At 42.8% G+C, this 26,106-nt stretch overlaps 1 long non-coding RNA gene across 2 annotated transcripts; it reads right to left on the minus strand.

Annotated features, from left to right (window-relative positions):
- Nucleotides 1–23: 23 nt before the first annotated feature.
- Nucleotides 24–25,831, minus strand: LOC138355724 (uncharacterized). Of its 2 annotated transcripts, XR_011224009.1 has the most exons (3): nt 25,616–25,831; nt 21,867–21,952; nt 24–1,186 (listed from the first exon to the last, which is right to left on the minus strand). It is a non-coding gene; the product is annotated as an uncharacterized lncRNA (long non-coding RNA). The 2 variants fall into 2 exon arrangements; XR_011224008.1 differs by lacking the exon at nt 24–1,186 and having other exon boundaries at nt 18,688–21,952.
- Nucleotides 25,832–26,106: the final 275 nt, after the last annotated feature.

A 26,106-nucleotide genomic window follows, 5' to 3' on the forward strand; every position in this document is an offset into this window, starting at 1 on the left:
CTGCTTCCTGGAGGGGGGGGGGTGTAACAAAAGGGAGGCCTGGTCGAGGACTGGGCCGCGGGGACGCCAAGCCCCAAAATCATATCAAGATAACCTCAAGACGAGTAGCGAGGGCAGCCAAGTAACATTCTTACACATGTCCACCACTGTGTACACCACCAACAATCTCTAGCAGCTTCGTGCCTCAGTACTACAGGTACACATGTCCCCCACTGTGTACACTACCAACAATCTCTAGCAGCTTCGTGCCTCAGTACTACAGGTACACATGTCCCACACTGTGTACACCACCAACAATCTCTAGCAGCTTCGCGCCTCAGTACTACAGGTACACATGTCCCCCCCACTGTGTACACCACCAACAATCTCTAGCAGCTTCGCGCCTCAGTACTACAGGTACACATGTCCCCCACTGTGTACACCACCAACAATCTCTAGCAGCTTCGCGCCTCAGTACTACAGGTACAAACGTTACCAACATCCTCCTCCTGGTGGTTCCTGAACCTCGGGCAGCTGCAAGTGCTTGACCGCAGTGGTCACCCATCTGTGGTCACAGCCACCATCTTGTGTAAATAAGGACACCTGGGTGTGGTCACAGCCACCATCTTGTGTAAATAAGGACACCTGGGTGTGGTCACAGCCACCATCTTGTGTAAATAAGGACACCTGGGTGTGGTCACAGCCACCATTTTGTGTAAATAAGGACACCTGGGTGTGGTCACAGCCACCATCTTGTGTAAATAAGGTCACCTGGGTGTGGTCACAGCCACCATCTTGTGTAAATAAGGACACCTGGTGTGGTCACAGCCACCATCTTGTGTAAATAAGGACCCCTGGGTGTGGTCACAGCCACCATCTTGTGTAAATAAGGACACCTGGGTGTGGTCACAGCCACCATCTTGTGTAAATAAGGACACCTGGGTGTGGTCACAGCCACCATTTTGTGTAAATAAGGACCCCTGGGTGTGGTCACAGCCACCATCTTGTGTAAATAAGGACACCTGGATGTGGATTTGATTTTCACGAACTTACTATTTGTGTGTTGAATTGTCTTCCACTGACTTGTCCATGTCCACAGCGATTAGCCTGTCAGTGCCAGAACAGGTGAAGGCCGAGTCTTGGAGACGAAGATTACCTGACCATCCTTGGCGTGTCCAGCACTGGGCGAGGTCTCCTCAGGTGAGTTCTGAGGTTAGGTAATGATGATAGAGTTACAAGATACGAGCTAGATGGTGTTGAGATTGCGAAAGGGATCTGGGAGTTATGATTAGTAAGAATTTAAAACAAAAGGATCAATGCATAAATGTTCGTAATAAGGCAAATCGGACACTTGGATTTATTAATCGCAGCGTTAGTAACAAGACACCTGGTGTGGTTCTCAAGCTATATCTTGCTCTAGTTAGGCCCCATTTAGATTGTAACAAACTAGGCTGTTGTAAGAATTATCCAGAGTGGTTTATCGACAAAAGAGAATGGGAAGCTGAGCCGCATGGTGACCTGACCCCCAGGGGAATTCGCGGTGGAAATAACCGACGCTTTGTTCATATCTGCGTATAATGAATCATCCTATAGTATTCAGGAATTTAGAGAAAATTAGCCTTTATTCATTTTGCATTAAAATTGTATTGTATAATAGTACTGGATACAATATCAAGAGTATTCTAATTATTGAGTTTAAGTCACCATCAGTGACGTCACGAATCAGATCTAACTTTTAAAGCGGAGTGACCGGCGGTCATAGGTCATCAGGGGTTGACAGGTCTAATATTTCTCAAAGTTTTAATAACCATTTTTGTGATCGGGAACAGCTCTGCCGTTAGATGTTTGTAATTCAATTCAGTAAAATAATTCAACCAGTCTGGATCAATTAAGTACAACAGAGGTTAATTGTTATAACTTAAACCTGGCTAGTAACTTGGTAAAACTTTGACTAGGCGGAAGGATACAAGGTTCTAGTCTGGGCTAGGCCAGACGAGGACAAATCAGTGTGGTCACGGAAGCAGCTAGGAGAGGTCAAACATCTTACCTCTCCCCTAGACCAGCCAAGACATCTAGCTGGTCGCCCAAGGTATAGTTGCTATTGTTAATTATAGAAATAGTCTTCTCATTTGCCACTCAGGTCAAGTAGGGAGTGTTAAAGTAATAGGGAGTGAACATATTTAGATTTTGTTTTAGTTTTCTTTTAATAAATTAAATTTGTTATTAATTTGCATTTTATTGTTTCCATGTGTTTTATGTGTATACTTGTCCTGGTCACGTGGTCCACACGAGGCAGAGTTGCATTGGGCGCCGATTCTAACATCGAATCGGAATTATCATTACCGTGTAATTTATTCCACACTCAAGGTCATCGTTTATAGTGGGGATCAAGCCCCTAGGTTGATTAATTAGCGTTATCGATCCAGACCTCGATCATTGCTCTTGCATTACTGGTCTGGTGGTGGCAGCAGAGGTGACTCTAGGGTTTTGTTCAGAGCTTAGGTCACGTCATACTGGGTGTAGAATCCTAAGTCGGTCAATCGTCTTAGGACCACGTGGCGTGGAGTTGGCTTTGGTAAAAGTTTTGGAGTCCCTTGGTTTAGAAATAAAAGTAAGAATACGGGTAGAGGGAGTAGAAAGAAGGAAGTAAAGAGAGAGAGAACTCATTACCGTGTTACAATGGTGCACAGCGGTGGTTTCAACAATTTTGTTTGAAATTGTTGAAAGGCTCACGCGTCTAGCCGTTCGAACACGTGCGCGGATGCTAAGGAGACAGCCGCGGGCCAGGATTAGCAGTGCGCCCCACAAGTGCGTTTGAGTGGGGATTGGCGAATCTTGGGTCATGCGGGCTGATATGATTAAGGTTAGTTAGTAAGATTAGAATTAAAAAAATAGATTTATTGAAAAGGAGACCGCTCCGAGTTGATTGGACTGGGTACCATACTCGACCCATTGCAATTAATTCAGAGGTGTTGGGAGCCACCATACTCTCAACAGCAGTTCCTTGAGGGCTGTCGGGGGCGGATATATCTATGGGACGCCAGTAGATAGTCCGAGGGCGTTATTAGACGACCCAAAACGCTAGGAAAAACGTAATCCGTGAAGGGCGTTGCGGCCTCCGAGGGACGGACTAGTAACCTACCTAGCAGCGATTCAACAACTAAGTGATCGCACACTTAGTGGAGGTTGAGTCGTCCCTAGTCATAATTGTTGCTGAAAGCTGCGTGTCGCTCTGTTGGAACCTAGACGGTGTGGCCTCTAGGCTAGGTGTGGTACGGCGAGCCGGTAGGAGCAATTATAAGATTAAGTCGAGTGCATTTTTTAATTAAGTATACTTAAATTTATAAAGTTATTTCCGTTTATTTGCGTTGTTCTAGATTAATTTTTTCCCCTAAATTCAATCCCCGGTTAAAAAATTTTTTTTATCAAAGTGTTTAGCGTTTTCTTGCATATTAGGCTAAGTGCGTACGTTAAGTTTTGTTATTCCCTGTTCTATTAGTCTAAGTCAGAGGCGTTGTTACTAGAGGGTAGTTAATCCTCTGGACTTAGGGCTATATGTCGGTCACGATAGATAAGTGAAGGAGTTTAAGGGATAGTAAGTTGCGTGTAAATGTTATTTGTCCGCGGAATATTTCTAAGTATTTTGGGATAAGTTTTCGGCTAAGTCAATGTCGGAAAGTCGTTAACTATAATTAATTTGTATTCGTGGGTCACGTGTATGATCTGGGTATCATTAGGATTCCCCAGTCGATGCGTGTGATATTTTCTAGTTTTTACCAGTAAGACGGTAGAATTGTGTTTTTAGACTTAGAATTCTGTTTTCAGTAGAAACGTAGGTGGAAAATTTTCTAAGTCCAGCTTGGGCTAGAATCTGACTTTTTGGCGGAAATTCTAATTTTCAGGTTTTGTGTATATCCTAGGGTCAGTATTACTCTAGTGCGCGCAAGGGACGTAATTCTGTTCGTAAAGCATTAAACAGTGATAATTACATTTTTGCCGAATTTAGTTATTTTTCGAGAAAATCGTGTCGTAATTTTGTCAGAGTCCATTTGAGGTGAAAATCTCGGATTTTGACGAAAATTCGAATTAGTGAGTGTTGAAACCGCCCGATGTGTCAGTATTGTTCTGCATATAACGTCAGTAGTAAATAATAACGTATTTATATCCGGGAACGAGAAACCCGAATTTTTGTGAATTAAAGGAGTTTTGTGATATTTGGGGTGATAGAATATTTTTTCCCTCAGAGTCAGGAAAATTGGCAGAGTCCAGCAATGGAGTAAAAACGCAGTTTTTGATAAAAATTCAATTTTTAGTAAGCATATATAGGTCCTGGGTGTCTATATTAATCGCTAGAGCGATTTACTAACGTAAAACTAGTTATTTTCCTTCAGAACAAAGATTTTGATTTTTCAGCGTTTAAGCGAAAAAGCGCGGGACTTAGTTTTTTTTCAGCGCAGCTGGTCCTGCTCCATCAGTCATCAGTGGCCACGCTGCTCACTTCAAGCGCGTTTAGTATTCAAGTACAGTAAATATTCTTTATTAATCCATCACGAGGGCTGCGCGTTAGTTGCGTTATCATTTAAATTGTTTTATATAAATTAGATTCTTTAATTTTTTTTTAACGTAAAGGACTTAGGCTTCAGCAATAGAACTGTGGGATATTTCACGGTCAGACACGAGTGCGGGGCATTGGATTCACTGGATTCACTTCAGCGATTCTCTCGATAAATCTGTGTATTTCCTATTTTGGGAAGTTAGTAGTTTTCTCTTAGAATAGAGTTGCGATTTTTTTTTTTTATTATTTGTGTAAGATCACGGTTGTAGTGAGTCCGGGTCGAGGGTGTACTAAAGGGTAGTTTAGAAGAGACGTGGCACACCAGGAATCACAGAAAATGTTTAACCCAGATAATGACCAGTCAGTGGGGACCAGTGGAAGTGGAAGTGTAGAGGACAGCACCTCTTCCGACACCACTGGGGACCACCTAGGTACACCTCATCCGTCACTACAACAACACCAACCCCATCCTCAATTCCCATACCAACCCCATCCTCAGTTCCCATACCAACCCTTCCCCCAACCCCAGGCCACTCCATACCCATTCCAACCCCAGGCCACCCCATACCCATACCAACCCCAGGCCACCCCATACCCATACCAACCCCAGGCCACCCCATACCCATACCAACCCCAGGCCACCCCATACCCATACCCATTCCAACCCCAGGCCACCCCATACCCATACCCATACCCATTCCAGCCCCAGGCCACCCCATACCCACCCCAACCCCAATCCACACCCCAGCCTGAGGTCACCCACACCATACCTCAACCCCAACCTCAATCCACACCCCAACCCGAGGCCACCCACACCATACCTCAACCCCAACCCCAGGCCGCCACAGCCGTAGACAGGCAGATGCGCACGGAGACGCCGGGCACTCAGTTGTCGCCATACGTAGAGGCGTTAAGTAAAGGCGAGGGAGCCAAGCCGAGGAACTGTGGCGCGGGTTCATCAGGCGGGAAGCAGCCCTCAGCTGCAAGTTCGAGCCACCCTGCGCGGGGTACTAACAGAGATCCGCGGAGGTGTTACTCCTGCTGGAAGCGCGGGCATATACAGAGGGATTGCGAAGTCACTCCTACGAAAGCATGAAAGCAGGCTCCTAGTGATGGTAGGCCTACTTTTGAGGTGAAAGTGGAAGGTGTGAGATTGACAGCTTTTGTTGATACAGGAAGCCAGGCAACGGTAATTAAAAAGTCAGCCTTCAGCAATTTTAAGTATGCACGTCTTCAACGTTGCGCAAAGACATTAACAGCAGTCAATGGGGAAAAGATTGAGATCGTAGGTCAAGGTACAGTTAATTTTGAGATTGATGGGGCATTGCAGCCTCACACATGTACGATCGTAGAGAACCTTGATTTTCCTGGTCACATCTTAATGGGAACTGATTTTCTGTCGCGATTTGATTATTCCTTGTCTGCTCAAAAAGGGGCTAGGAACTGCAGGTTGCAGTTGGGACAGACTTCCTACCCAGTGGAGATGATCGACCATCCCCCAGTTGTAGCTTCAATTAAGAGGAAGCTGAAATATAATGCGCACTATCCAAAATTGATTTTTAAGTCTCTTCCAGACACAGTTAAGAGGTCATGCGCCTTGCATGCATTGACCAAACAGAGTTGCCCACCACATTCTGTTAAATTTATTAAAGTAGCCGTGGGACGTCACATACAACCAGGTACCACCCTTCAGGTGGCTGGGAGATGTGATAGTTTATTAATTCCTCATCACTTAGTTGTAGTGCTCGATAAAGGTGCACTCATTCCAGTTGTCAATCTTTCACATAAGACTTTTCGCTTCAGGGCAGGTGATAGGGTATCTCAGGGAACCATGGTGGAGGACACAGAAATCTTTCACCATGAGTCAGCTGAGACGCCAGCCGTCACTGCACAATGTAGTGCACTGAATATGTTGAAAACTAAAACACCATCCAAAGTACAATACGAGACGAGAAATGTTGCACAGAATGTTGAGGAAGTGGAAAAATTAATTTCAGCACTTGATTTGCAACATGTTGCACAGGCAGATAGGAAGGCACTGAGAGGAGTTTTACGAAAATTCCCGAAATTGTTTGCGACAGAGGATGACCAGATTGGTCTCCTTGATAAGATCGAGCACACCATTCCAACTGGTGATCATTTGCCTGTGTACACGAGACAGTGGAGGTTGCCGGAACAGGCAAAGAACATTATCAGGGAGGAGTGCCAGAAAATGTTGAGACAGGGCGTGATAGAGCCTAGTACGTCACCGTGGCTCTCTCCTGTTGTGCTAGTTCGGAAACCGGACGGTAGTTATCGTTTCTGTGTTGACTACCGGAAGGTGAACGAATTAACTAAGGGTGATGTGTATCCGTTGCCCCGAATACAGGAGATAATAGATCAATTTGGTGCTGCTAAGTATTTCTCAACTCTTGACGCAAAATCGGCGTATTGGGCGATTCCGGTGGCAGAACAGGATAGGGAAAAAACAGCATTCTCGGATGGTAGGCACACTTATCAATTCCGTAGGATGCCGTTTGGTTTGAAGACAGCGCCTTCGTCGTTTCAGAGGGCCATCAACTTTATCCTTAGTCCGGTACTGGGTAGGCATTCTTTAGCGTACCTGGATGATGTTGTGATATATTCCAGGACGTTTGAGGAACACCTACAGGACTTGACTGAGACTTTGAAATTGTTAGATCAGGCAGGTTTCAGGCTGAATGTTCAGAAGTGCACCTTGGCGGCTCAGAAATTCAAATTTCTGGGGTTCCAGGTGTGCCCAGACGGTATCCGACCTGACCCAGATTCTTGCCGCGCCATTGCTGACATGCCTACTCCAAGGACAGCAAAGGACGTGCGTAGGTTTTTGGGGGCGGCCGGATATTTTCGTCGTCACATTGAAGGTTTCGCTGGCATTTCAGCACCCCTGACTGATCTGACAAAGAAAAATGCGAAGTTTGTGTGGAAATCAGAACATGACGAGGCCTATCGCAAACTGAAAGACCAACTAATCACGACACCGGTGTTGGCTATTCCTGATTTTGATAAAGAGTGGGAAGTGCACACTGACGCCAGCGGTATTGCTATTGGCGGGTGCTTAATTCAGCGAGACGCAGATAATTTACCCCATCCAGTAGCCTATTTCAGTAGGAAGGTCAAAGGACCTGAAGTTCGTTATTCAGCTACGGATCGGGAGGCACTGGCAGTAGTAGAATCAGTTAGGTATTTCGAGCCTTACCTATTTCAGCGGCATTTTGTAATCTACACAGACCATCGAGCGTTAACACACATATTTAAAAAGCGAACGAAATGCCCACGAATGTCACGCTGGTCTCACGAACTTTCGGCCCACTCATTCCAGATCTTGTACAAGCCTGGTCCAGCACATGTTGTGCCAGATACGCTAAGTAGAAATATAGCGGCAGTTCAAATTAATGAAAACATTGAAACCATTCCATCAGATAAAATGAGAGAATACCAGATGAGCGAGCCTAGATGGAAAGAGATTATTGAGTATTTAGAAGGAGGAAAATACCCGAAAAAGAAAAAGAACTTACCTATACATGATTTTGAGATGAAACAGGGCGTCCTGTATTATATTAATAGCCAGAATGATAGGGCAGTATTTCAGCTAGTTATTCCGGACGCGTTGCGGTCATCAGCGTTAAAGCTTGCGCATGCTTCAAAAATTGCAGGGCATCCGGGGATCTTTAAAACGCACTTAAAAGCAAAGTCTCTATTTTATTTTCCAGGATTACTTTCTGAGGTAATCAATTTCGTGAAGTCGTGCCCTCGTTGCCAGAGGAGGAAAGGTACCCTTAAGGTACAAGCCCCACTTCAGGAATTTCCTGAAATTCGTGAACCGTTAGATCGTGTGGGGGCCGATCTGATTGATTTACACCACAGTCATGCGGGTAACAGATACGTGTTGGTGCTAGTTGACCATCTGTCTAGATACACTACACTAGTTGCATTACCTCAGAAGGATTCTCGTACGGTTGCAGATGCATTCTTGCGTAGGTTCGTTACTGTATTCGGACCTCCTAAAGTTTTAGTCTCTGACCGGGGTCAAGAATTCAATGGGAATATATTTAGAGAAGTTTGTAAGATTTTAGAGACAACTTCGGCTTTTACAACGGCCTACCACCCACAAGCAAACGGAATGACGGAACGGACTAATCGTTCAGTCAAGGATATGCTTGCAATCCTTGCTGAACATGATGCAAACACCTGGGATGAACACCTACCCTATGTTCAGTTCGCCTTGAATACTGCCATCCACCAATCAATTAACACCCAACCACTTCATTTGTTTACTGGTAATTCATGCAATTTCCCCTCAGGTCTGCTTAACAGACATAATGTTGCATACGGGGAGGACTATCCTTCAGAGGTCCTTGGTAAAATGAGAAATGCATGGAATATTGCAGCTGAAGCGTCCAAGAAGGCACGGACTCGGTATGCTCATTTTTATGACAAGAAAGTGCGCCCTCTTGAGTTGAAGGAAGGAAGCCTCGTATTGAGAGTGAATGAGGCTGCGCCCGCCAATCAGAGCAGGAAACTAGCTCCGAGGTGGCGAGGACCATATAGAGTAATTAAAAGGGCGGGGCCGGTTAATCTTGTTATAAAAGGAGTGTTCGAGGACCAGGTGGAAAGGACAATTCATGTAAATAAATTGAAACAATATCATGCTAGAGAGGAATTAGAACTGCCTTCAGCGGGTCTAGTTCCTGACTCAGCAGTGCTGACTCATGGCTTCACCGACGAGTCAGAAGATGAGGATGACCCTCTGTCATCGCTCATCAGTAGTCAGGTGCAGTCTCGCCACCCTATGGTGACGAGATCTCGCGCTATACAGTAAAGTAACTTCCTTAGTTAGTATAATTTAGTGTTCATTAGATTTTCCTGTAAAGGCAATGAGATGTACTATGTCTATACTTAACTCAGGTAGCAACTTTTACCGTGCTCTGGGGTTCCACCTCCACCAAACCCAGAGTATATCTATGCTTCCGCTGTGTTGTGTCTGTCTGTTCCCAGGTCTGATTGGTACACCGACCCAGTTGTTCCAGCCACACGTGAACCCTTGTCTGTAAAGACCGAGGGGGAGGCACGTTACACAAAGCCCTCCCCCACCAGACCCAGTAACCCATACATCAGTTACTTTGGGGATGAGTGACTGTCCAAGAGTCACCCGGCCGACGCCTCACGTCACTAACGAGGTTGTCAGGGCCAGCGAGCTGTCCACATTATAGCAGTCACCGGAGGTGCCATACAACGCCGGGGTAGCTGTCTCGAGATCACCAATACCCACCTGCTGCGTCATCAAGACTGCAGTCAGTCCAGCAGTGTTGGAGGAGAGGTCAAGAAATGGAAAGCACGTAGCAGTACTCAAGAATTTCGCCGGAAGATTAATGATTACGTCATCTGAAGTAACAAGAAAGCAGAAGTAAGGCGGTCACAGGTGGAAGGCACGGTTTCCCTACAGAGTACCGGGACTCGCCAATAGAAGGTCGCAAAATTGTCTCCTTTGGCCTAAAGTCGGCGGTACGAGGGTATACACAGTTGGTGTTTACGGCCTAGTAACCTGGGGACATCAAGAAACGCCTGAGATGACGTGAGCAATGATGGAAGACGAGATTCGCCTGTTCTGCAAACAAGCAACCCGCCTCTACGACCTTCTGACACCACTCCTGCTAAGAGACACCGTTGGTACATCCAGTTCTGCTCTGCTGTGGTCATCTGCGCCGTCAAGTTTAACATCAAGACTGCCGTGTGAACTGTGATTGATACGAAGGCGTGTGGACTGTCGAGAGCAAGATTAATGGCCGAAGTAACAGTATTCTACAGCTGTCACTTGGCACTCAGCTCTACTACACTCTGTCGTCATTCAGGAGTACCGGATGGGAGTACAAGAGGACCAGGTATTGATGTCTACACATGAAGAAGCAAGATCGACACCGTCATCGTCAGCGACTACATTCAGCATCCAGCAGCATCGATTTTTTTTTTCCAATTACTCAATATGAACAATTGATACAAACAACAAAGTTGGCTCTGAACATCTGTGTAAAGAACATCTGGACACTTTTGTTTAAATGTTGAAAAACAGAGTTAGAATCAATACTTTTTAAATGTTGAAAAACAGATTTAAAATAATAATTCTGGTATAACATATGAATTTTACTCTATAAATTGGTCAGTAATCAAAATCGAAGCTCCTGTGTAATTGTCTCAGCCCAGAACAAACGGTTATGGAAAATTATGTTGTGCTATTTTTTTCAGAATGTTTGAACACAGGAGAGGCGGACCAATATAAACATTGACACTTCTAGTGAGTGAGAACACTTGGCTGTACAGTCAGCTGAAACCTGTGATATAGTATAGGAATTTTTATTTTTAGATATATGTAATAAACGTTAGGTGTGTTCCTTAACATGTCAAGGTTGACATTGATGGGGAGTGGTTAGTACACGGATGTGAGTTTGATAGTTCCGTAGTACGCTCCCGGATGACTGAAAGTTCAGTCTGATGATATAACTTTAATGTTTGTTTGAGCACGGTGTGGCCGGCTCTAGAGGACACATGGACTTGGCTAGTGAAGAGCCAAGAGAGTTTAATAGCTAGTTTTTGATGGTAGAGTAGGGACATGTTATTTAGCTATGTCAGTAAGGATAGGATGTATGTTTCCTGATATTAGAGGATTGCTGTCAGTTGACAGCTGAGAAATTTATGAAATATGAACATGTTCATTATGATGTTGGACTATTATTTGTCAAATTTTATTAGTTAGGTTAGCTTTTGTTTGTGGCATGAGTTGAATTGTGGGTTTGGATACTAAACCTCGTGAATTTTAACAAATTAACAAGGTTTACTAAGTGCTTGTGCGGGGGGGTTGTAACAAACTAGGCTGTTGTAAGAATTATCCAGAGTGGTTTATCGACAAAAGAGAATGGGAAGCTGAGCCGCATGGTGACCTGACCCCCAGGGGAATTCGCGGTGGAAATAACCGACGCTTTGTTCATATCTGCGTATAATGAATCATCCTATAGTATTCAGGAATTTAGAGAAAATTAGCCTTTATTCATTTTGCATTAAAATTGTATTGTATAATAGTACTGGATACAATATCAAGAGTATTCTAATTATTGAGTTTAAGTCACCATCAGTGACGTCACGAATCAGATCTAACTTTTAAAGCGGAGTGACCGGCGGTCATAGGTCATCAGGGGTTGACAGGTCTAATATTTCTCAAAGTTTTAATAACCATTTTTGTGATCGGGAACAGCTCTGCCGTTAGATGTTTGTAATTCAATTCAGTAAAATAATTCAACCAGTCTGGATCAATTAAGTACAACAGAGGTTAATTGTTATAACTTAAACCTGGCTAGTAACTTGGTAAAACTTTGACTAGGCGGAAGGATACAAGGTTCTAGTCTGGGCTAGGCCAGACGAGGACAAATCAGTGTGGTCACGGAAGCAGCTAGGAGAGGTCAAACATCTTACCTCTCCCCTAGACCAGCCAAGACATCTAGCTGGTCGCCCAAGGTATAGTTGCTATTGTTAATTATAGAAATAGTCTTCTCATTTGCCACTCAGGTCAAGTAGGGAGTGTTAAAGTAATAGGGAGTGAACATATTTAGATTTTGTTTTAGTTTTCTTTTAATAAATTAAATTTGTTATTAATTTGCATTTTATTGTTTCCATGTGTTTTATGTGTATACTTGTCCTGGTCACGTGGTCCACACGAGGCAGAGTTGCATTGGGCGCCGATTCTAACATCGAATCGGAATTATCATTACCGTGTAATTTATTCCACACTCAAGGTCATCGTTTATAGTGGGGATCAAGCCCCTAGGTTGATTAATTAGCGTGATCGATCCAGACCTCGATCATTGCTCTTGCATTACTGGTCTGGTGGTGGCAGCAGAGGTGACTCTAGGGTTTTGTTCAGAGCTTAGGTCACGTCATACTGGGTGTAGAATCCTAAGTCGGTCAATCGTCTTAGGACCACGTGGCGTGGAGTTGGCTTTGGTAAAAGTTTTGGAGTCCCTTGGTTTAGAAATAAAAGTAAGAATACGGGTAGAGGGAGTAGAAAGAAGGAAGTAAAGAGAGAGAGAACCCAAACCCGTGTTACAAGATTATGCAGTTCAGTTTTGGTCGCCACATTATAGAATGGATATAAATTCACTTGAACGTGTCCAGCGTAGGATGACTAAGTTAATTCCCCAAATTAGAAATCTTTCATATGAAGAAAGATTAACAAAGCTTAAGTTGCATTCACTGGAAAGGCGAAGAGTTAGGGATGACATGATAGAGGTTTACAAGTGGGTGAATGGACATAACAAAGGGGATATTAATAGGGTATTAAAAGTATCAACACAAGACAGAACACGAAACAATGGGTACAAATTGGATATGTTTAGATTTAGGAAAGACTTGGGTAAATACTGGTTCAGTAACAGGGTTGTTGATTTGTGGAACCAATTGCCGCGTAACATTGTGGAGGTGGGGTACCTCGATTGTTTCAAGCATGGGTTGGACATGTATGAGTGGGATTGGGTGGTTATAAAAAGGAACTGCCTAGTATGGGCCAATAGGCCTTCTGCAGTTGCCTTTGTTCTTATGTTCTTATGTAACAAAAGGGGGCTTGGTCGAGGACCGGGCCGCAGGGACACTAAACCCCGAAATCATCTCAAGATGATCAAGATAACCTCATTGAAACTGACTTAACCAATTTGAAACTCTTCCCTAAACGTTTCTCCTCCCGAAATTAAAGTCTAATTTTTGCTGTATCTCTCACGATAATTCTTTCTTACAGTATATGAAATGATCAACTATGAATCAATTTAAAACATTTGGAATTCTCTTCTAATTTCCTCCCTTCCCCTCATTCCCAGGCATGTTGCAATGATAATTACAGTTGAAAAACCATACTTACACTACCTAATGTACGAAACATTGAAAAAACTGTATTAAACATTGATAAAATAAACATTATAGTTTTGAAAGTTTTTAACTTCGTTCGTCACTTATGCCCTTCTTACCCTACTATTTTATCTTGTAATGTACCACTATAAATGTGTTTTAGTAAAATTCACATACAACGAGACAGGATAGTTGAGGGCGCCATGCTGTCTGGTCTTAGTAATTAAGGGATCTCACCCTTTAGAAGTAATGACTACAGGTTGACCTTGCCTTTTGCTAAGCCGATAATTGTAGTCAGCTGGCTAAGGTGTGTCTTCAGACAAGCAGCTGCCTATTGTTTTAGGGAGAGCCTGAGGCTATCTTACCGGGTAGGCAAGGCTTAGCTCCAGGATCCCCCACAAATACCCATGGAAGTGTACTTTTGAGAGGAGACAAAAATGAATGTTGAGCAGAACAGTAGTGGAGACCGCTGGTCGTGAGTCCCACAGCCAGGCGAGGCTTACACAGGCCGGGTGGGGAACTCAACTGTAACCATCCCACCCCCTCCCCTCTCTATCAAACTTTGGCTCAGTCTTGGGTGAGTGAGCTTGTGAGGTGACGTATAGTGTGTTTTCCAACTTAGGTGTTGTTTGATTTTCAGGGGCAGTCAGCCGTAGAACTGTCAATTTCCTGTATGGTGATTCACATTTGTGTATTCATATTGATATTGAACATGTAATGATATAGTTGAATTGTATTACCCATTTAAGTGAAGACCTAATGGTAAATATAAATGATTAATTTGTTGTTGTAAATTGGCTTTAATTCCGATCCCGGGATCTTGGGTTTCCTATGATAGGTTGCAGGTTGGAATGGGAGGGGGGAGGGGGAAGAGTTCTCGGATGCTTATGGACTTGAAGGCTTGATTATATACGAGTACAAACTTACAGTTGATACCTGAACATTTCTGATATTGTGTTGTACAGACAAGTTCCATTCCTTGTATTACATAGGTTTACTAGAATGGATGGTTGCGGTGAAAAGTATGTCTCTCGAGTTTACTTGTAACTGATCAGGTACAATGCCTTGTTTTTGTGGTACCTTGGTGATCAATCATCGAGGTTACAGGGTGTTGAACTGGAGAGTGTAGTATGAACTCTGGGGAACTCTTGAATAGTTAATATAATGACCGGGCTAATGGACAGAAGAGCTATTAGTTTCCGTTTTTCGTTACAGTAACATCTTGCATCTAATCAAACACATTTGGTTTCCTATAATTTTACCTTTTTAATGTTACATGCATCATTGCAGCATGACTTAACCACGTTTTAAATCCGCGGTATTGCTTTCCTAATTTTCAACCCAGGACGGTAGGCATCCTTTACATCCTCAATAACTCCTACATTGGTCCTCTGCTGTTATTATTTAATCTTAGTCTGAGGCATAGTATCTTACCTGACAGCTGGACACTGACTCATAATACCCAAGCCAAATTAACAACAATTCAGGCCCACATCAGAAAAATTAATGAGTCGAGAGTTAGAGCCGAAGCGATACTCGGGGGACTTCCAATCAAAGTTATTAGACAATTGCACCACCACATGGTCAAATAAATTGCAACCTGGAATGTCTGATTACCCAGAGCCGAGGTTCGAATCCTGCTCACAAGCACCTAATTTTCTCATTGATACATCACATTAATGTGATTTCTTGGTGCCTTCAGACCCATCTCTGACATCCTGTAAGTTTAAAGTTCTTGAAAACATTATACACGACAGGCTAATGATTCAAATTAGACTCCAACTTGCTACTAGCCTGTATGGTTTCCTTCCTGGAAGAATCATTCAGACTTGCTTTACTTAATATTTTATTTGACAGGGACCATGTTCTCGGGCGACATTTATTGACCTCCAAAACTGCTTTTGATTCATCAAAAAGGGGAAATAATCTTAGAACAATTAACCTCTTTTGGAGATGTTATACTTGACATACCTCATGGGGTACCCTTGTATCACAACTGCCTCGGTTCTTTCAAGGGGGCTCAAAAGTAAACATTCTACACCATTTTAATCTAGTTCGTCGAAAGGAGGCGTGCTTAGCCCATCATTGTTCAATGTGCTAAAACGCCAAATAAACTGATATTCCCACAATAGCTGATGAAGCTGTCATCTGTTATGTCTGACATTTGTATTGTTTCGAATACCCAAGCGAGACTGCAACCTCTACGCGATTCCCTCGCTGCTAAAAGCATCGAATTCAGTTTTGTATATAATTTAATCCATCGCTCTTTTTCCCTAAAATGAATCAATGTCCCTCAAGCTTTCAAAGTCAACAACCAAAACAAATATAGGCAGCACAAATACCTTTGAGTAGGTATCAGTGACAATGTAAACGACCATCTTAGGTTAAAAGACAAATCACTGAAAATACTTTCTGGTAAGAAAATTGGTATTAATGTTAAATATGGTAGAGTATTCAACACTTGTTAGTTGATTGCATTTATCTTCCTCGCCTCTGTTTGAACAAATTGGAAGTAATACATAATGAAGCCATGAGGGTAATTCTTGGTACCCCAAGATGCACATGAATCATTAACTTGAGGGAAGAACTGAAGCTTCCAACTATACTAGAGAATCATACAAGTCAACTCAACCTTTTCCCTTAAAGTCATGAGACCCTACATCTCCAGCCTTGCTCAGAGACAAAGTATTCTGTACCGTTAACACCGTATTAAGTGGTGCAACATACCAACTCACTCCTTGTATGATAAATGACCGAGTAAAATCCCAACAATCTAATCAAACTGAACATTCCTTTTAAATGCAATATACCTGCAACTGATATTCCTCTTCATCTGTTCCCACAATTCAAGTACCATACACACCTGCCACTAAGAAAGGTAATGAGAATCTGCTCTTTCCAAAGTTGTCACACTTTAAATAATTGCCTCTCGTCATAACTTTTAAGATCCCATGAGTACTGTCTACACCGATGACCCAGTCCAATCATCTACAGGACGGACTGCAGCAGTATGCAGGTACAGGAACTATACTTCCACACAGTAAGTGTCAGGTTTAACAACTGGCTGACCTCTGTACAAACTGCTGCTGAACTACAACTAGCTCAGTATATATAATGTCACAGGAGGTGGTGAAATAATTGCGTTTCAAAGTCTGCTCTTCAAGCTCTTTAAAACTTTTCCAGCATGATCGACACTAAGAGCATAATTGCACTTATAAATAGTCGCAGAATAAAGGGTTCAGAATCTCATGTATGGATACCATCTCACAAATATAACCCACCATAATGACTGACACTGTAGCTAAATTTGCGTGTAACAAGGAAGAAGTTGAATTATACCTAGGTGTCCACATCTCTTGTCAAGACTATATTGTTTAACACTCGGGTATAAGAGAAATTACCGATTCCCAACGATCTGAAAACACCAGCATAAAAACCTATTTTGTTTAGATCAGAAACCTATGTATATGGGCAGCACAAAACGTTCCCAAGACTGGGCGACGTTACTAAAAATCCGAGTCAGGCCAAACCGACCTGCACAAGACATTCTTAACATACTGAGAAGCTGCACATTTACTACACAATATATAACACTTGACAGACTGAAAAAGCCATCGACACACTGGCTTGACTACATTAGTAAATTATGAATGACCTTCCACTTCCGATAAAATACTTCTTTGACAACTACAAAATAAGAGATTCCTCCAACACCGACTATTTGGACCCTAATACTAGAGTACCACAAGGCTGTGTACTCGCGCCAACATTACACCTCACACTACAGAGGGAAGGAAGGGGAGGAGTGGCGGCCCTGCTGATAAAGGATTAGGGTTTCCAGGAGATTGATATCCCGGGCTGCGAGGAGTTCAGAGACTACATAACAGTCACCATGACGATGGCAGGACCAAAGACAGTAGCTGTGATATATAACCTCCATTAAATGACAACCATTGCAGTTCCTACCATAACTGAAAGGGCAGACTGTCGCCTGTTAAAAATCGATTCCGACTTCCAATCATAGGGACTCCACCCATTAAAAGATACAAGAACCATATGGTGGCACAGCGAGCGAGCTAAACTATTGGACATGGCAAGCGTTTTAATCCAACATGTAATCGACACGTAATGATTAACCAGCTTGACTTTATTCGAATTCACTGAACGATTCACATATATGGGAAATAATGTTCGAAGACCCATGGGAATGAGTGAACACTGTCTTTACGTTTAAATATATTGTGAAAGAAGGGATAATTTGTTTAGGGAAGGTACCAGAAAGCCAAAGCCTGCAATATCTAAATTGAAATTACAAGGAAACAAAATTTATAATATAAACGCAGGTAGCAAAGCTCAAAAAGTAAGACTGCACAGACGTTATTGATTACATCACCCAGAAGAGTAAGGAGGTGGCACAAGCTTGTCCTGGTATGAGAGAAAGGATTTTCACTTGTGTTAAGTTGGGTGAGTGAGTATGACCAGATGTACATCAGCGTGGAATCAACAGGAGTGCACATCCATCCGTGCACTCTCCTGTATTCTCTGGTCTGGGACCAAGGTCTGCCTTGATGGTTTCTATGGGCTGGCCTCTGGCTGGGCTGGCCAAGGATATTGCAAGAGTTGTTGCACGCCCAGATCACCAGGGGAGACTATGCAAGTCATCAGTGGTACTCAGTTGTTCCCATGATAGGGAGAGAACTTAGAAGGTTAGTTTCGTGCACCCAGGCCTGAAGGGTTCGCTCACACATTAAGGCAGGTCTAACCTTCCTTGTTACTAGTCCACGACACCATGAAACCTCGACATTATGGAATTGCCATTTGTCACGGTAAAATCTCTAGGAAGAGATTCGGCCTACTCCATTATTACCTATTTTACTCATTCACATCTATTTAGTCAAGAACTGCAAACAAGAACAACTACTACTACCAGACGTCTAGACAATACCACCAGTCTACCTACCCCATCTCACACCTGGGTCGCTGGGAGACCACACCCTCCGAAACAAGCAGTTTAACAGCCGGTTAATAGTTAAAGTAGTCACCAGCGCCATCTGCTGGGCCGATATTCTGTATAAATCGGGCGTTTTTGCCCAACATGAGTTAGATTACTCCTGTGTGCTCAGCTGAGTAGACCTGTTAACCCATCTTTGTGGTGTAACAGATTTAGACTAGCCCATAGTATCCTGCACCTTTATTTTCCATCTAACCATAACGTAAATTTGATTGTTCATCCTGTTTGTTTTGCACACTTTGTATTAGAGCCAAGCCTGGATATTTTTGTAATTTGTTTAATTTATTTTTAAAGTAAAGTATTTTTTAAATGTATTTTTCCCTTTGCTTTATCCTACAGTTTACCTCACTGAAGACACCTTTGCAGTTTAATTATTTTTTTTTTTAATATTTTGTGACTGGTATTAGAGACTGCACGACCACCAACGTTTCCCATCACACATTCGTTTACACATTTGTCTGCTATTCGTCTATTAGGTCATTAGATAATTGGGCAAAGCAAAACTAGACCAAATTATGTTTTTTTTTTCACAGCCAGGATTGTGCAGCAAACACTACTAACAGAACTCATCAATAGCATCAACTGAGAGAAAACATGAAACCAGGAAGTTTGTTCTATCCTTGTTTGTATGTGATAATGATGGTACTAGTACTCTGAGCAGACCTAGATGAATTATGGACTTTGACTATAGATTTCAAAGGGTACACAGGACTAAGATTCTTACAGTAAGCCCCCAGGACATGGCAGAAAAAGTATATTTCTGTCCATTTAAAAAATATAAGATTGAATAAAAGACTCTGTCGATTGAACAGAAATAATGGATAAGGCAAACAGGCTGGAGACAATGATAGGCCCAGACCAAGAGAAAGAGACGCCTGGTCACCAGGACCAGTTACATAAAGCAGCTATAGCTGTAACAGACCATGTAATGTCCTGCGGGTATTTGGTAACAGGGGCCACCCCCTCCCCCAGAGAAGGCTGTGGTTCTCCCCTCAGAATAGGAACCAGGTCAACTGATTCAATAATGTGTGACAACCCATGAAATGACTGCCAATTGTAACATTGGCCTCAGAGGGCCAATACATTTTTGAAGACTCACTACGAAAAAAGGAATTAGAGATACGAGAGCTACACAAGAGACAACGACTATGGATACAACGGAAAAGAGATATTGGTACAACAAAATGAGGTAAAGTCCCATACAAAAGATTTGGTTCCTTAGAAGATTCTCTGGTGCAAGTGTTACGACCTGGTTGGTCCATGTGATAAGCAGTATATAATAAGAAATACAAAAAAAATTGTTATACAATTAGTATATGGTGCATATTTAGGCATTGGTTAGGTTAGGTGTTTAGGTTATGTTGGCAATTATTTGTAGTACGTGGGTGAAGCATTTACAGCATTGTGGTTCAAACAAAAGTCGTCAACGAATCAGTGTTAAAGATATGTTTGAACGTCATCAGTTGCGACCTACCTGATCAACCAGGCTGTGATTCGTACGTCAGACTGCGAGCAGCAGCGTCCAACGGGCTGGTTGACCAGTCCAGCCACCAGGAGGCCTGGTCGACGACCGGGACGCAGTGATGCTAAGCCTCGGAAACATCTCAAGGCGAGACATGTGAAAACAGGTTTTTCATTCATAAACCTTGGGGGGGCAGGAGGTTAGTAGGTGAATGGAATGTACTTTAGCCTTTGTTTACGAAGACGAGCTTTTACACTTGACTCAATAGATCGTGTGCAAACGTCTCAGTGCCTAGCTGGCGACCTCTATTAGAATTCCAAGCTCTAACTTTCATTTCACGTACTTCTAATATAAGTAATAGCCAACAGAACCTTAACACCTAATCTAACCTACCCCCTAACTTTACATTGAAATTTAAATTATAATAACTCATGGCAACCAATTGTTTACACAATGTTAAACGCGGATGAATACATTTGACCGGGAGGGAAGGAGGGGGGCGGTCACCACCAATGAGCCTAACCCGAGGAAGGATGCTGGAAACGAGCATTTGACCTTTGTCGAAAAAGACAGGTTGGTTTACTACAGTTTACTGCAGTTCAACCCATCCATGAATGGGCTAAATTCATCCAGACCTGAAATTTACCATTTGGAGGAGCTGCCCTTCTTAGGTACCTGGGTATATAAATATATAGATGGAGAAAGAGGCCCATAAAAAATTATTACAAAGTCTGAAACCTTCACGTTTATAAACATCCTGCCACCTGGTTTCTCTCTCAAGAGATCTACCTTTCTCCCTGGGACCCCGAGTCAAAGGTGTAACTAGTGATCAGAGTAATCAGGGGAAAGGCTTGGAGGCGCTCTGGGGCAGTCAAGTGACTGCCCAGAATCTACCATAGGAAAAGCTGCCAAGAAACTGGCCCCTCTCCAGTGACAACATTTTGTACAGGAACACACATCCAGTCTATAGAGGAAAGTTCTACCCAAGTTACACATTCCAACAACTTCAGAAAGCATCCGAAAGTAAGTTAACACGCTCTAGTCTTGGATGAAGGAAACCTTCGGTGAACATCCGGCCTGGAACTCTCTTCCTTCGGAGCCTCCTTTGTTAGCATGGACAAGGGAATATCCCCCAGTGACATTAGCAACAGCTTCATTCCCAGCAAAACCATAGACCCCTTGAGTAGTCTGGTGTCCCTGCTTTAAAACCTTTTATCCTGTGGTCATAGGAGCTCTGCCAATTATATAGTCTCTTCTTGCAATAATGAGGGACACGTAGCACTAACAACAAACCAGGTAAACTACGTTACGCAGTTCTGGAGACCCAGAAACGTTCACCTCTAACACTTCACAGGGCCTGCCACCTGACCACAATATCTGTTGATCTGTAGAAATGCTGCAGCGTTCCAGAGCTACCAATACCTTGTGCAAGATGCGGATAATGGCCACGTAGCTGCCAAGTGGTCAGTCTCCCGAAACTGTGCCCGACGGTATATTCAGCTTGTTAAGTTTTGCCCCGACACTTTCCCCTCATGCTATAACTTTCCTCTCGCAGGACAGTCTTCTAACCCCCAGCTGAAGCATCACCCTCTTGGGTAATTTTTGTCTATAATTGATTGGACTGGTGGGAGAGAAGAGACTAACAGATGGGTGGATGGAGAGGGGAGGCAAGAGGATTGAAAGGTACCCAAAAATGTTAGATTAACATTAACCATGTTACACTACCTACAACTAAATGGTCAAATTACTGGCCAAAAGAATGGTTTACCACTTAAGTGGTTGATGCACAAATTACATTAGACTATACCTATTAGAAGATCACTGCCTCATGGTATAGCGAGTTAAATGATTAAAATGATTAAACCCTTCACTTATAGTATTTGTGGGAATATATACACATTATGACCCCTGCGATTAGAGAGAAGTTTTTCCAAGTAACTTTAATCCCTCCATACCTGCAGTACCGTTGTACGAGATCACTTTCTTGGGTCTGGTTGACCCTTGCTGCAGTGCCGTTGTACTGATGCACTCTCGTACATATCTGAAATTACAAATTATATTAAATGCCTCAAAATAATAAAATGAACACATTTCACAAGCTCATTGAAGTGCAAACGACCATCAATACTCAAACCTAAAACGTTGATAAAGCGAGAGGGGCTATTCAGTAAATTCAATTTTAATAAAAGGATAGACTAGGAGATAATAAACAGGGAACTTACAAACATTCCATGGGGAACGTTTCTAATACAAGTCCTACAGAAGGAATAGAAAAACTGACTTCAGAAGCGTATCAAGTCTGTCTGAAACATGTTCCTTTGAGGAAAGCCAGAAAGAGATCTAACGTAGAAGGAAAACGCAGACGACACTATAAACACAGGAAAAAAATAACGGAACTGCTTATGCAGACACGAATTTCCCGTCAAAGAAGGAATAATTTAAATAGGGAGATTGAAGAAATCGAGCGGAAATTGAAACACTCATATGAAACTGAAGAAAAGCCGTTAGAACAAAGCAATTCAGGAAATGAAGAAAAATCCAAAATATTTCTTCTCATATGCGAAATCAAAAGCAAAAACCACTGCCAGTATTGGACCTATTCATACAAGTGAAGGTTCATACACGGAGGATGACAGAAATTAGTGAAATCCTAAAAAAACAGTATGAGGACATGTTTAGCAATCCAATAAACATGAAGGTGGAAGATCCAGACAATTTCTTTATGCGGGATATTCAAACCCCTGTAAATATAACTGATATAAACACGAACGCACTAAATTTTGAAAGAAATTGAAAACATGCCCATGCACTCGGCCCCAGGTCCAGACTCATGGAATTCAATATTTAAAGAAATGCAAAGTGCCGGTAGCACAGGCACTCAGTATAGTGTGGAGGAAGAGCTTAGACACGGGAGAGATACCAGATGCACTTAAAGTAGCAGACATAGCCCCTCTACACAAGGGAGGGAGCAAAGCATTGGCAAATAATTATAGACCAGTTGCACTAACATCGCACATCATAAACGTACTTGAGAGAGTGATTAGGAGTCAGGTCACCAATTTCATGGAGACCAATGACCTTCACAACCCAGGCCAACATGGATTTCGAGCGGGAAGATCGTGCCTCTCACAGCTACTTGAGCACTACGACAAAGTCACTGAGGCATTAGAAGAAAAACAATGCTGATGTGATATACACGGACTTCGCAAAGGCTTTCGATAAATGTGACCATGGCGTGATAGCACACAAAATGAAGTCAATGGGAATAACCGGTAAAGTAGGACGCTGGATACTCAGTTTTCTGTCAAACAGGACTCTGCGAGTAACGGTCAACCATATAAAATCTAGTCCAAGTGCAGTTAAAAGCTCTGTACCTCAGGGTACAGTCCTTGCACCGCTGCTTTTCCTTATTCTCATGTCAGATATAGACAAAAATACAAGTCACAGCTTCGTATCATCCTTTGCAGATGACACAAAAATCAGTATGAAAATTACCTCGGCTGAAGACATTGAAAAACTTCAGGCTGATATTAATAAAGTTTTCGACTGGGCATCAGAAAATAACATGATGTTTAACAGTGATAAATTCCAGGTACTCAGGTACGGTAAAAATGAGGACCTTAAACATAATACAGAGTACAAAACACAATCAAATGTACCCATAGTAGAAAAACAGCATGTAAAGGATTTGGGAATAATAATGTCTGACGACCTAACGTTTAAGGAGCATAACCAAGCAAATATTGCGACAGCCAGAAAAATGATAGGATGGATTACGAGAACTTTCAAATCCAGGGATCCCATCACAATGGTTGTACTCTTCAAGGCACTTGTATCGTCCTGTCTTGAGTACTGCTCAGTACTCACTTTCCCCTTCAGAGCAGGAGAGATTGCTGAAATAGAGGGAATACAGAACATATACGGCACGCATAGACGCAATAAAGCACCTAAATTATTGGGATCGTCTCAAAGCTCTCCAAATGTACTCACTAGAAAGAAGACAAGAGAGATATCAAATAATATACACCTGGAAAATACTGGAGGGCCAAGTACCAAATCTACACAGAAAAATAACAACGTACTGGAGTGAACGATATGGAAGAAAATGTAGAATAGAACCAGTGAAGAGCAGAGGTGCCATAGGCACAATCAGAGAACACTGTATAAACATCAGAGATCCGCGGTTGTTCAACGTCCTCCCAGCAAGCATAAGAAATATTGCCGGAACAACCGTGGACATCTTCAAGAGGAAACTAGATTTATTCCTCCAAGGAGTGCCGGACCAACCGGGCTGTGGTGGGTATGTGGGCCTGCGGGCCGCTCCAAGCAACAGCCTAGTGGACCAAACTCTCACAAGTCAAGCCTGGCCTCGGGCCGGGCTTGGTGAGTAGAAGAACTCCCAGAACCCCATCAACCAGGTTTCATGAAAAGTTTGAGAAATATCCCGCTAAACAATCGATCAGGTCAGACTTTGGTTGATCTAAAACGCCGACTTACCACTATGTCAAAACCCAACCTCAGACTTGACTCATCTACAGGCCGTTCTCAACAACGGCCTAGTGAACATTAACCCAGGCAGCCAAACATGACTGTTCTCAACAACGGCCAAGTGGTCGTTAACCCGGCAGCCAAACATGACTGTTCTCAACAACGGCCAAGTGGTTGTTAACCCGGCAGCCAAACATGAACGTTCTCAACAACGGCCAAGTGGTCGTTAACCCGGCAGCCAAACATGAACGTTCTCACCAACGGCCAAGTGGTCGTTAACCCGGCAGCCAAACATGAACGTTCTCAACAACGGCCAAGTGGTCGTTAACCCTTGCAGCCAAACATGAACGTTCTCAACAACGGCCATATGATCGTTAACCCGGCAGCCAAACATGAACGTGAAGAACGCTTCACACATAACTTGTCCTCAATCTATGCTCCTCCGTGCCCTGACCCACAACAGTTCATACATTTTAACACTAAGATTCATTTAAAATAGTTTTTCATACGTGAACTATTATTATACATAGTTATTTATTACGGGAGGGAGACTGGTTGGAATACACTCGGGAGCTATAATTTCCAACAACTATCAGACCTATACACTATATAAATATACATTAATATTTACTTGTATTGGACAAAATATAGTGTTTAGTTACACAGGAGGTTAATGCTAATTATGGCGTCTCTGGTGTTGGCTGCAGCGTGGACGACATTGAGTCAGGATGGCTAGTTGCTTTCACATAGGATTGTCGGAGGGGGGGGGGTGAAGAGTGACACTTGCTAAATTAAAAGTCTTTGGTCAGAATTTCAAAGCATGAAGTCTGATAATTCACAAGAAACACCCTGTAACTGCCAGAATTTAACTATAATAATTTGTAAACTTTTTCCACCTGCTTTTGGTCGAAGGTTCAATTTCACTATAAAGTTAACACGCCGCTGTTATGGAACAGGTAATCACGTAGCAGTCGTTTTAGAATTTAATTTTGTTTTAATAAGCTTCATGAAAAGTCCTGAGCAAGGTAAAAGTGTCTACTAATAGACAAAGGTATATTACACTGTCATATTTACTAACAAGTAAACCAGAGCTAATTGAATTATTTTAAATAAAGTTTTAATATTTTGTAGCCATGGTTAATTAGAAAATCAGCAAATATTGTTCTACCAACAGAAAACAATGTAATAAAATAACTAAACATCTAGAGTAACTTGCCTGTAAGCCTGGCGCAGGTAACCTGATCTACAGCACTGTACAGGTGACTAATTAATAACACCAGTGAGGCGGGCGGTGAGCAGCACCTCTCCCCACGACGGCCCGCGCCACACTGCCCGCCGCGCCTCTTGACTATCTTGGCCTGTGGTGGGCGGTGAGCAACACCTCTCTCCACGACGGCCGGCGCCACACTGCCCGCCGTGCCTCTTGACTACCTTGGCCTGATGGATCGACTACCTGTGACGTCATTCACCTCACCTCACATGAGGCCGCCTCACTTACAAATAATTCACAAGTAACAAGTCACTTCAACAATATTAATATAGTTTATTTCTATTAATGTGAAGTACGAGCAAGTGTGAGTATGTATTAAAAGCACATATTTCTCTACTGGACATTAAACCCACTACCACACCCACCTAGTAGCTTGGAGGCTCCCTAACGCCTTCTGTAACTGTTATGTTGGGGTCTAGGCCAGGGGCCAGGTACAG

The sequence above is a fragment of the Procambarus clarkii genome, chromosome 69, assembly GCF_040958095.1.
Source record: "Procambarus clarkii isolate CNS0578487 chromosome 69, FALCON_Pclarkii_2.0, whole genome shotgun sequence".
In the NCBI taxonomy this organism is placed as follows: Eukaryota; Metazoa; Arthropoda; class Malacostraca; order Decapoda; family Cambaridae; genus Procambarus; species Procambarus clarkii.